Source organism: Triticum aestivum, chromosome 1B, assembly GCF_018294505.1.
Source record: "Triticum aestivum cultivar Chinese Spring chromosome 1B, IWGSC CS RefSeq v2.1, whole genome shotgun sequence".
Lineage (NCBI taxonomy): Eukaryota > Viridiplantae > Streptophyta > Magnoliopsida > Poales > Poaceae > Triticum > Triticum aestivum.
The window spans coordinates 123,481,178-123,494,146 of record NC_057795.1 but is presented as its reverse complement, the minus strand read 5'-3'; the positions used below and the strand labels follow the sequence as shown (position 1 = coordinate 123,494,146).

General features: G+C 43.8%; 1 protein-coding gene across 4 annotated transcripts in view; it reads left to right on the top strand.

Moving 5' to 3' along the window:
- The first annotated feature begins 1,963 nt into the window (after positions 1–1,963).
- Positions 1,964–12,969, top strand: part of LOC123111317 (uncharacterized) — a 17,930-nt gene continuing 6,924 nt past the window's right edge. Inside the window, exons 1-6 of one of the 4 annotated variants that reach the window (XM_044532105.1) lie at positions 1,964–2,074; positions 2,172–2,242; positions 2,324–2,374; positions 7,112–7,219; positions 7,478–7,567; positions 11,448–11,506. The gene's annotated coding sequence lies outside the window, so the exon portion shown is untranslated. Of the gene's footprint in view, positions 2,075–2,171; positions 2,243–2,323; positions 2,375–7,111; positions 7,220–7,477; positions 7,609–11,447; positions 11,507–12,969 lie in introns of all 4 variants that reach the window. The other 3 variants (XM_044532090.1, XM_044532096.1, XM_044532084.1) reach the window with 3 other exon arrangements.

The following is a 12,969-nucleotide window of genomic DNA, read 5'->3' as shown; positions in this document are numbered from 1 at the left end:
TATAAGTCTTTGTAGAGATTCCACTATGGACTACTCCCTTCGTCCGGAAATACTTGTCATTGAAATGGATGTATCTAGATGTATTTTAGTTCTAGATACATCCATTTTCATCAATTTTGATGACAAGTAATTCCGGACGGAGGAAGTACATACGAAGCAAAATGAGTGAATCTACACTCTAAAATGCATCTACATACATCCGTATATGGTCTATAGTGAAATCTCTACAAAGACTTATATTTAGGAACAGAGGGAGTATTTATCTAATATGTGCCCTGCGGCATTTTAGTTTTCCAGTGAATCCTGATTGTCAGTGTCAAATCTCTTGCTGCCGTCCAATATTCAAGTTGAACATTCCCAAAGATTATATGTCACACAGACACAGCCCAACTACGCATGTGCACTTGTTGAGAACTTACACAAGTTAGGAAACATGCAGGTTAGGCCATCCTATCAATTGACCTGTCCCTAGAATTTTTCCGAGTTAAGCTTCACTTGATGCCATCTACTCAGGGTCAGGGACCAATCAGTACCATCCGAAACTCACAACGAAGCCTCGTGTTTTCATTCAGTACCTACTCCCATGATAAAAAAAAATTATGAGGATTGTGCAAGTTAGGTTCTGTGTCAGCATGTGACATGTCTTGACTGTTGTACGAGTGTGCCAGTGTGCGCCAATGATGTATCTTTTTCATATCAAGTTCATATCATTGAGACTATGAACTACATAAAGTCTTAAGTGTCTTTATTATTCTCAGAATTGCTTGGGCAGGAGCTTAAGTATGTTTTGTCGACATCAACTAACGAGTATATTATGGTCTCTCTTTATTTCAGCTACATAAAAACTGCTTGAACTAAAAACTGCTTGTCTACTACTTGCTCGAAAAACTGCTTGTCTACCGCTTGCCCTAAAAACTGCTTGTCTACTGCTTTGACATGTTTTAGTTTTCAGTACATATGTACATGTGTGTGGTGAGCTTCATGATTGAATTTTGCATTGTGCTTACAAGTCATTAGAGCCATCTAATGCCAAATAATCTTTTTTAGCTAACAGAGGTCGATCATGTGACTATATCTTCATGACTTAGAGACACTACAAGTCCTTAGAGTCATCTAAGCCAATATTTATTTTGTTAATCTTTGCCCGAGGATGAGTTTTTGTGGTGGAAGTTGGATGGGGGGTCCATCAGGTGCACCTATGCTGACAGAGTTTCATCATGTTGTGGTGGAAGTTTGCTTGGCTATGAAAATAGTTTGCTTGGCTATGCAGCCTAAAATATATGATGTATCTATTTTTCTTCAGTTGCAGCCCACCTAATAGGACTGCTTGATTAAATCTACAATTAATTGTAGTATACCTGAACAAAACATGATCATAATCTAATAACTATTATACTTTTAGAGAAGAGACAGATCCAGAAATGTTCATACCTAGAGGAACTTGCCTTCTTGATGCTCCTAGCTTACACAAGGTACTCCTCGGGATTTTTTCCTCCAGGTCTGGCTAATTTGATCGTGTGCTATCAGTGATGGGCGAAGGGAGAGCAAGGAGGGGGAGGAGGGATGGTAGAGGTTAACATATATAGATAGGAGATCATGGCTTATTCCAGTCCTACCATATATTGCTGTATGGTGCAGATCTATTTCCTTTTGAGATCAAATGCACACCTGTTAATAAATTAGAAAAGATGTCAAAAATTAAAACTTTCTAAATAATTAAATTATTGTAGTAATTATATAATGAACTTATCATTGATTTGCATGCCAAGATTAGCTACCGCAATAGCAAATTCACGGCGTGCACACTAACATATCTACTATTAAAGTGGTAACGGTGAAATAATAATGATTTTTTTTGTTCACTTCTTTTCTCACTTAAAAATAATGCTTAGGCCTTTTATGTCACTTGTTTGGTTGACTGTATATTAACTCATTGTAGTAATCTTTTGATGTGTTGATTTGGCATCTTTTATTATGAAGCTAAGCTTCTGGACACACATCTGATCTGGTAGTTATTTGTATGAGTTCACAAGACATTCAACATGAAGCTTTTAGAATACACCCCGTTCGACTGGTATGACATATTTTCTTCTTTCTTGTACTCGTCGTGCTCCTGGTAACTTGGGATTTCCTTGGGCCTAATGTATAGTATTACATATGTCTGTTTTCAGTGTAAATGTGTTCGTTGATCAACTAAACCTTGGTGAATGTACAATCATGGGGAGCCTTGAAGCCTTCTCATGTAAGAGTATGCTCCACTAAATTTTGATAACCGAGTCCATTACATCATGACAATAGGGTCAAGCTCCACTTTAATTTGCAGGCAAAGCATGCAGGAAATGATTGTTGGCTTTCAATAAGCCTTGAACATGAGGTACATACTGCAGAAAATGATTGTTGGCTTTTAATAAGCCTTGAACATGAGATACATACTTTCCATCAGCCTATGATTTACGATAACTGTTTTTCTTTTAGTGCTGATGTTGATGAGTAGGCATTGACGTGATAGTTATATATAGTTCTTATTGCCAAATATATAGTTCATGACTTTACTGTTCTCATTGACGTGATATTTCGAGTTCTAGTTGACATATCTTGGATGGAGTTATACGATACGAAGAATTATAGGGTGCATCGCAAAACCAATGTTTAATATATCCAAAACACCACAAAGTATTTAAACCTACATATATAATCCAATGCATTATATAGTTATTCGTATTGCCAAATAGATAATTCTCAATTCGATCCCTAACATAGTAACATAGCAGTAGTAGCCATTATGCATCAGTCCATAATCAGTGGTTTATAAAACCCTCAAAGCCTCTCTAATTTCATCCGGGATGTTTTCAGCTGCTTCGTTGTCTTTGATCGCCAGCCTCTCTAATAACAGTTGTTTCCTTGTGCCAAACCTGCAACACAACATGGCTGTTTATATATGTATTGAAAAGCCAGGATTATAAAATTCAAATAACAGGGAAATAAGAGACTATACAGGGACCTCCACCTATGATAAATAATATAATAAAGATATAGTTTTGATATTGTGTGGTGGTCCAGTTTTGTGGACGCTTTTGGGCCGCATCATAAATATTTCTGTAATGTAGAACAGTTGAGTGGAGTCTAGTTTTACAATGACGAAGTGACCAAGGCAGTGTGCAATATGTTTGCAGGAAAACAAGCCGAGTTTAGATGTAGTACATGAATGATTACAAAACAACAAAAGAATAATATACATAAGCAAGCCAGCAAAACGAAAAATAATGTCACATACAAAGGCTGCTGCAACATGCAGGGAAATAAGAGACTATACAGGGACCTCCACCTATGATAAATAATATAAAGATATAGTTTTGATATTGTGTGGTGGTCCAGTTTTGTGGCTGCTTTGGGGCCGCATCATAAATATTTCTGTAATGTAGAACACTTGAGTGGAGTCTAGTTTTACAAGAACGAAGTGACCAAGGCAGTGTGCAATTTGTGCAGAAAAACAAAGCCGAGTTTAGATGTAGTAGATGATTGATTACAAAACAACAAAAGAATAATATACATAAACAAACCAGCAAAACGAAAAATAATGTCACATACAGCAAAATTTGGCAACTTGCAAAGTCCCAAATCCGAGGCAATATTATTAATACTTTCCTTGTACTATAAACATAATAAAGTTCAATTGCAAACATAGAAAGATAGAGAAATGTACAAAGACACCAAAGAGCACCAAATTACCGGTAGCATAAGAGTAAATACTCTCACATATTTAAGAGCAGACTTCAGTCTGTAAGGACTTCCTTATAGACGATGTTCTTCATCGGGGTCTGTAAGGACAAGGCAGGTCTTTTTTGCTTCTTAGATTTGCTGCTTTGCTTCTTGGCATTCTCCTTCTCCTTCTCCTTCTCAATGAGGATCTTTATATTTCTCTTTGCGGTGGCTCGAGACAATGCAACATAGAGTTGACCATGAGAGAACACAGGATTAGGTAGGTACATGCCAACAACCGGAATTGTCTGGCCTTGAGCCTTGTTAATCGTCATAGCAAAGCTAAGCCTTACAGGAAATTGCTTCCTCTTGAAATTGAATGGAAACATGTCATTGTCAGATGGGCATAGGGGTATTTGAGGAAGGAATACCCTCCTACCTGCGTGTTGTCCGATCACGATTTCTGCGTCGATGGCGTTCCTCTCGAAACCTCGCACCACAAGCCTCGTCCCGTTACACAGTCCATTAGCCGGATCAATGTTCCTCAGAAGTATGACATGGCAGTTGAGCTTCAGTTTGAGTGCATGCGGAGGCAGACCGTTGGGAGTCAATCCATTTAGGAACTTGGGAGCGTAGTAGCCATACGGGTCGTCTTCTGCACTGTCAAAGCTATGGTAGATTACTTCTTCTCCCCGAAAACGCTCTACCATGCGTATGTTTATCTTGTCGACGTTGTCGTTCGTGGTGGAGAGGATTGCACGTGAAGTCATGTAATTCGGGTCGGACATGTTGTCATCTAGTCTCGGAAACACATGGTCAATCAGCTTCTCCAGGTCGTCACCCTCGCCTATAGACGACACACAAATATCTTCAGGGAGTCGTATGTTTCCTTGATCGTCAACTTCCTCGGTGCCATTGTCTACCCTTAGCAAGTAATCCGCAAACCAGGTGTCATTATGAGCCCTCATGTTGGTGATGAGCCTTAGTTGGCGCATACCCTTCCAGAGGTGTGAACTTCGGAGGGTTGCATCGATTATCTGACCCCGGGACCCCCTCCTGATGACCGGAAGCACCTGCCTGAAGTCCTCGCCAAACACAACAGTTTTTCCTCCAAAGGGTCGGTCCCGTCTTCCCATGATGTCGCGCATGCTGTTGTCCAGCGCCTCAACCGCCTGTCGCTTAGTCATGGTGGCCTCGTCCCATAGTATCAATGAGGCCATCCTCAGTAGCTTGGCGGTACCACTCTACTTCGTGAAGGTGCATGAGGCGCCATCGTCGCAGATCAATGGGATCTTGAACCTCGAGTGGGCAGTCCTGCCTCTAGGCATGATAGAAGCGGCGACGCCTGACGTCGCGGCAGCGATGGCGATGTTTCCCTCGCTTCGAACCTTGGCGAGCAGCGCCCTGTACAGGAAGGTCTTCCCTGTACCTCCCGGGCCATCAACAAAGAACACACCCCCATCACCGCGGTCAACAGAAGCTAGTACCTCATCGTATGTAGCCCTTTGCTCCGAGTTTAGCGACGAAGCCAATTTAGTGTCGTTGATGTCAAAATCGACGTTGGATTCCTCGATCACTTTTCTGGCCTCGCCCTCGGTTGGGTCTAACGCATCGTCAATGCATGGAAGAGCGAAATCAGCTATGTCTTTGCCCATGGACTGCAACATACCCCTAATGTCAAGCAACACCATATGTTCCACCTCAATCGGGCACGTGTGTGATCGCTGATAGTCATCAGACATAGGCTCGAAGTGCTTATCCCATAAACCACGCACGTCGCCTGGCTCACAGTGCACCAAAATTGTTGTGAAGAGCCTCCTGAGCGAACATGGCATCGCCCACTGCTCTGCCTTGGTAAGACAGTCGTCGAGCGTGTTATCTGCCTCGATGAGTCCCAACCTTTTGGCAGCCTCTCTAAAGCTCCCGCATAGCCTACCGTCCACGGTGAGCAGGTCCTCATAGGATGTCTTGCCAGCAACATAGTTTAGTAGCACACGCAGATAGTATCGCTCCCCCTCGGCAGGATTGGCAGACACAAGAAAGTATACATACGGTCATCATATTGCTGAAACATAAAACATCCTTACCTGATCTCGTAAGGGCGTCAGATTTTCATCTTGTTGCTTGCTGGCTGCCTCCTCTTTTTTCTTTCGATAAGCAGCCGCCTCCGAGCATTTATTAGCTCTTTTTTATCGTCAAGGTCAACTGAGGTTGGTTGACACACATTAGTGATATCACCGAGAGGTAACCCACCCACATTCTGCATATCTGCATGTGAATTGATATTAAACATTATATTGTGGAATGGAGGGAGTATATATAATATCAACGCAGTGCCTTCCCATAAAGCATTCTTACCTGATATCGTAAGGGCAGAGAGATTTTCATCTTGTTGCTTGACGGTAGCCTCCTCTTTTTTCTTTCTATAAGCAGCTCGCCTCCGAGCTTTTATCAGCTCTCTTTTTTCGTCAAGGTCCACAGAGGATGGTTGATCTGCATTAGTGATATCACTGAGAGGATGGCGTGGAACATTCTGCGGCCTCTCTTCCCAACTATCACGTTGCATGCTAGCTAGTTCTTTTGTCAGATTACTGAAAGCTGGCAATGAATCTACATTACATAGGAATGAGATTGGAGGGTTGTCTGCATCATGTTAACAAAACAATATATTGGATCGAAATAAGGCAAAGTTGTAGGCACATGGTCTTAACCTTTCGGCAACATAATACTTACCTGAAATCAGATGGGAAGGTTGATGAACATATGCCCTTTCACAATCGGCCTGCTCAAGTATCATCCATTCCGAGGGAGTAATATGGACTCCTACAAGTCACACGCTTGATCCTTTAGAATCGGTTCTTCCCAAGTCTGTTAGGTATGATTTATCACATAAAAAGCATAAAAGCAATCTCAATATATATGCACAGCCTTAACCTGGACTACTTGGGTAAATCTTGTGAACATCGTCGGCTCCAGGTATAACCCCTTCGTCAGAGTCGTCACCATTTGGCCCCTTCATCGGGCCTGCAACATCTCTTGTGATGGTGTTTGACATGTATAACAAAATATGTAGCTGAACATATACATGGAGGTAGATATATACCTGGAGTATCATATGTGCTATCACCATCGGTCTCAAGTATCATCAGTTCGGAGGGAGTAATATGGACTCCTAGAAGTCACGATGTTGATACATTAGAATCGGTTGTGCCCAAGTCTGTTAGATATGATTTTTCACATAAAAAGGATAAAAATAAACCTTATACCTGGAATACGTGGGTAAATTTTGTCAACATCGTCGGCTACGGGTATAATCCCTTTGTTAGAGTCGTTAACACTTTCCCCCTCCATCGGGCCTGCAACACATTCAGTTTCCTGGGATGGTGTTTGACTTGTGTAGCACAATTTATAGGTGAACATATACCTGGAGGTACATGTGATGATGTCATCTGTTCCGCTGGCTTGCTGTGTGGAGTCCCCACATGTATCTACTAAAAAAAGACATGTCCAACAGACTCAGGTATCACGCAAAAACTTGTAAACTGACTCTGCAAGCAGATCACGTGAAATACCAAGAGTTACTAAAGGCCCGTCCCATTGTACAGAAATTCAGTCCATAAGGGCAGCTTGTTACAGATTTATGAGTTTTGCTATACATATGAAAATAGAAAGACATGTCCAATAGACTTTGCTACTTTGCATTTTTTTTGTAAACTGACTTTGCTGGTTACATGTTAAGAATTCAAGATGCTAAGATGTCCTGTTCATCTGACTGCAGGCAGATGAAGGCCGTCGAAGATCACAAGCACAGCTTGCTATTGTACAGGACTTCAACACATAAGATCACAAACTCATGATGTTGGCAATGGTAAGGGGGCGAAATCACGAAGGCACGCTTTGTGTTGCAAGGTGCTCAAACTCTCAGATTGCAATTTTTTGTTTGCCTGTTTGTTTGTTAGGTTGTTTTGTACTCCCTCCGTCCCATAATATAAGAACGTTTTTGACACTAGTGTAGTGTTAAAAACGTTCTTATATTTTGGGACAGAGGGAGTAGTTTGTTGCTCTGACATGTAGTAAACTATATAGATAGCTATTTGCAGTTTGACATACATCTGCATATACAAAAATCAGAGAAGTCATTTGATTGAACCGCGGATCTGTACACGAAGAACCCTAAACAAAGCCTGGGTTAGGTGGGTGAGCATGGAAATCTAAGCTAGCCTGGATTTTGGCACCGCTTTCCTCAGTGTTTCAGGAAGTTGAATTATCTTGGGTTAATTTGGTTCGGTCTGAACTGGCCTGATTGGTTGAGACCAGTTCATGATGCCAAAAACTACTCCCTCCGTCCGGAAATACTTGTCATTAAAATGAATGTATCTAGATGTATTTTAGTTCTAGATACATCCATTTTCATCCATTTTGATGACAAGTAATTCCGGGCGGAGGGAGTATATTGAAAATTAATGCCAAATTTTGTTGGATTTCGGTAGAGAGTTGAATACATACTGGTTGACAAAATTGAGGTGAAACATAACATGGTTCCTGTTGTATAAATAATATTTAATTATCTTTTACAGATTTAGAATTTAGAAAGGTGACCTATTTTTATGTGAACTTACCTATTCTTTGTTATTCAGAATAATTCTTTATCTTCCCATTGTTGTGTTAATTGATTCATATGCGGTTGTGCTCTTCTGACAAGGATGTCCATCAAGTCCCGAGAGAATTACTAATAGCTGGAAAAATGTTTTAGTGATTTTGTTTGGAGGGACATAATGAAACCTCATAAGTTATATTTTGGGACAGAGGGAGTAGTTTGTTTGGAGGTGCACCTTGTACGATAGTCTAATCGAATGCATGAGTTGGCTGCCTTTTCCCTTTCTTTCTACATCTCCCGCTCAATACAATACTCAGGTGCAGGCCTTCCATAATCCATGCCTCCTCATACATGCCGGTTCTCTTTTGGAAGAAACATGTGATAATCCAGTGGGTGATATTTGCAATTTGGGCTTCTTGGGTTACGGTACTAGCATTTGTCATCACATTGTGCTTTTGGTGTCATGGTAGTACTATTTTCGAACACGGTGAAAAAGTTTGAACTGGTGATTGCGCCACACTAGCCAAACAAAATCTGCACAACAGGAGTATCTGAAAGTTTTGCAATGCCACTTGCTTAACCATGCCTACCTTAGGTTTTGTTATTTCGCAAACTGCTAGTTTAACTGTCAGTTCTTACAGAGACAAAGAAACAGAGCAAAGTATATAGCACAGTATCACACTACAGTACTACACTAATTCCACGCACTGACTGCACAGCTTCAGATTAACCCCATCTTGGCTCATGTGTTGAGTTTGAGCATATACGAGACTTTCCTCGCTCCAAGAGTAGGATGCAATCTTCTTGACCTGCAACTGAACTTTTTTTTAGAACGAAGGCTCAAGAAGAGCCCGGCTTTGAATTAACAAAGCCATCAACCGGCCAGGATTACATCTAACAAACAAAGGAAACAAAGAACAAAACAGCAAGCCGATACAAGGTGCTGTGTAAAAGCTATCTGGCTACTACAAACTACTAGCAAGGATATGGAAACTAAAGCACAAGTCCAGCTAGAAGTCGAAGAAGCCCTCCACGGCGAGCAGAACAACACGCAGGCACCAGCAAAGCTTGGGGAAAACAAACAGTAGTTGGAGGAGCTCCGTTGTCAGCTCCATGGGCTCTGGCCGTCGATGTCGCCCTCCTCCACCTCTGAAGGGGGCTCCCTGCCCCCTCGCCCTGGCACGAAGGGCGCCGATCCGTCGAAAGGTGGAGACGCCCACCCGAGGGCTAAAGAGCGACCGACGCCGTTGCCAACCGGAATACCACACCAGGACACCACCGCCAAACTACTTGGAGCTCATCCAAGGCAAGCATCGGCAATAACTGTTATCTGCACACGAGGAGAAGCAAGCTACACGGCAAGGCTGCTGAAGACCGAGCAACCCCCAAGTCCCCCAAAGCTCACCAAAGACGGCACCCCCTTGAGGGTGACGGCGCCCACGGCGTCGCTGCCGCCCAATCCCGAGGGATTTGGGTTTTCACCTGGTCCACGAGCAACACGGGAGGAAGAGGAGGGGGAAAGGGGCATTTTTACCAGCGCCTACAGGTAGGGGACGGCACCCATGGGCGTCGCCGCCGGCAGGCCGGCATAGCCAGCCACGGATTTCTCCGGTCCCCTCTCCCAACCCCCACCTCGAGAGCAGACAAGGCTACGGTGCCCGAAGGCCGCCGGAGAACGGATCTGAGACGAGGGTGACAGGAGGTTGAAGAGGAAGATGCCTTCAGATCTGATGCGGGTGCCCCGAGGCCACCGCGCACCACAGCCATCGCCCGCCGTCACCGCGCCGCCCGCACGCCCGAGATGGACGGCCAGCACCCGCTGCCGCCGTTTGCTGAGGACGACGCAGCACCACCGCCCGAGGTCGCCACCTCGGCTCCGAGATCCTCCACAGGGGCGGAGCGACCAGATCCTCGCCGCCACCATCCCCGGCGGCCGCGCGGCGCTCCGGCGACCCCCTCCGGCGGCGACGAGGGAGAGGAAAAGGGGGAGGGAGCCCCGGCGGCGGGCTAGGGTTTGTGCCGCCCGGGTCGCCCCTGCAGGAGCGACGCGGGGGCCTGCGGGATTATCCGTGCCGTTCGACTGGGGCCAGACCACCTGCAACTGAACTAACTTCTTTATTGAGGATATGATCTGAAACAACAATGATGGCTCTGTTTGAAACATTAAACTAAGGTCAAACCTGTAGCAAGAACGTCATCTGTTTGCACACTGCTCCAGAGGGGTCTCACCTGAACCATGAATATATACATCATCCTTTAAGTCACTAAGCTCCCTGGGACTGGAGCTCCCAGAATCGGTTGAGTCTAGGGATTTTCGTCGATGTGCACGATTTTGACCGGATCGTGGGAAACCTGGACCCATTTGGTCAGAGGCTGGACGGTGTGGACTGTGTGGGGACTCGACTACTATTGGCTGTGGAAACTGTTTTCACCTCATCGGCCCACATGCCTGACACCCGTGGCACTCATTAGCAGCGCGGTGGTTTTATGTCGGTGTCGCGTGCCTTTGACCGCTATGTGAAGAGGAGAAAATTGGGGTGGGCTCCGCTGCTTCTGTCTCCTGCGCCGCTCGGTGTGTCTCGACGGTGCTTTGGTGGAGCGGTGGCCTGAGCGGCGTTTGTCGGCGGTCTACGCGTCATGCCATCAGGGTTGGGTGGCTCTATGGGGCTTCAGGCTGGCCGGCTGCAGCCTTTCTTCTGTCCGGAGGCTGCTTCTGATGCAACCTACGCTTTGTCCGCTTTGTTCCTACATGTTTTCCGCTGTTATCAGAAGCACAACAGGTGAACAAGCAGCAATATGCGCCTTCCTCTCTAATCCTCTCCAATTAGTTGCTTCTTCCCCCGATTGTTTCCTGCTGCACCGATCTGCCCATCGAGCTATTTGCCGTCTTTTTCCTTGTATTCTATATGATGTTGATTATATTCTGATTCCCTATGCTCGGTTAACTGGTAAATTGTGGAGTGGCGATCTGCAGACATGAATTGAGGTGATTCTTGGTACAGCAATTGGGCAACGATGTACTATATATTCTTTATGATTTTTCTTGTTTCTGCACCTAGTATGTCATGATGGGCCACATATCTTCTTCCTGCTTCAGTTTTGTGATTTGATCTGGAAGGATTTCATTGGGTTTCTTGATCTTTTTTTGCAGGTTATGTGGACTCCATCTGAAGAGGGAATTCGATTACAATTTCATTTGAGGCATAGTTGGTACAAATTTCTTCCTTTTCGTTGGTACTTCATTACTGCTGGCATAGTCCAGAATCCCATCGCGTGGGTAGATAGTTCACCCATGTTCGGAAATAATCCGAATTCCCGACACAATTATACGGCAAAATACACCAAAATATTTCCAAGTAATCTTGTTTCACAACGGTAAAGTCATGCGTATTTTTTGCAATACCAATCTGATGCCTATATTGAGTATAGATCTCCACGCCAGTATTTTGTTCCAATTATACCTGGTGTATTTCTGTCCACTTTCTGCATAGGATTCGTAGGGACTAGGGAGGTTCATTTTAACATCGTTTTGCATGACCTAAATATAGTACAGGCCCAGGTCAAGGTTCTTGCCAAGTCAAATAAATTTGTTGATAGCAAGAATAGTAAGTCGAGAATCTGTGATTTTTCTGGACATCTGCAGTTCTTATGGTGGTCTCCGGACCGACTGTTGTTTCTCCTGCCCTGGCCCTATTTGTGCATCTATGTGTTTTTTATCAAGTCTTGATGTCTCAATGTAAGAATAATAAGTCTGCACGGTTACTTTTGTTTGGTACAAAAGAAATGATGTAATGATCCACTTTCACATGTTTGTCACAACTTATTAGAACTTGATGCGTGTTCATGTATAGAAGAAAAGTTCATTTTGGGACCATACTATGACATTTCTATGTCATGGCACATTCATTTTCAGTTCTCTGGAGCACACACATATATGTATATATATCATGCTTAACCTTCTATTTAGATTTCTATTAGAGTGTCCCCTTTGGAGGACAGTACTTTTTATGAGTATAGAACATTGAAATTCTTGGAACTCGAATAGTTTGGCAAAATGCGGCAAGATTTCTGATCTCCACATTGCACAAGCACGACACACAAACATTACATTGCGATTCTCATTGAATATCACACATGCTTCCACTACATACGCATCCCTTCTCTAAAAGTGAAGTACTGGTGTTGGGTGCCCCTCCTGAGGAAGCTAGACGGTTGGCTGCTCTCTTAAACTGCTCTCTTGGCTCCTTTCCTTTCAAGCACCTTGGGATGCCCATCTCCCCCCTCAAACTGCTATCTAAGGATTTCAACTTTTCTGTATCTAAGGTGGGTAATAGAGTTATGCCTTGGAGGGGTGGATATAACTCCTCTGCTGGGAGGGTGTGTCTTATTAACGCCTGCCTATCCTCCCTTCCGATGTTCCTTATGGGTTTTGATCGCCTCCCTGTTGGTATCCATGCTGGCTTCGACAAACATAGGAGTGGCTTCTACTAGAATACTGCGGATAATAAGAAAAGATACAGACTTGTTAAGTGGAAACTGATGTATAGACCTAACAAGGTTGGGGGTTTGGGGATCCTCAATACCTCTGTCATGAACGAATGTCTGATTCTAAAATGGTGGTGGCGCATTCTTACTTCTCCTCCGGATGCTCTCTGGCTTCGTATCCTAAAAGC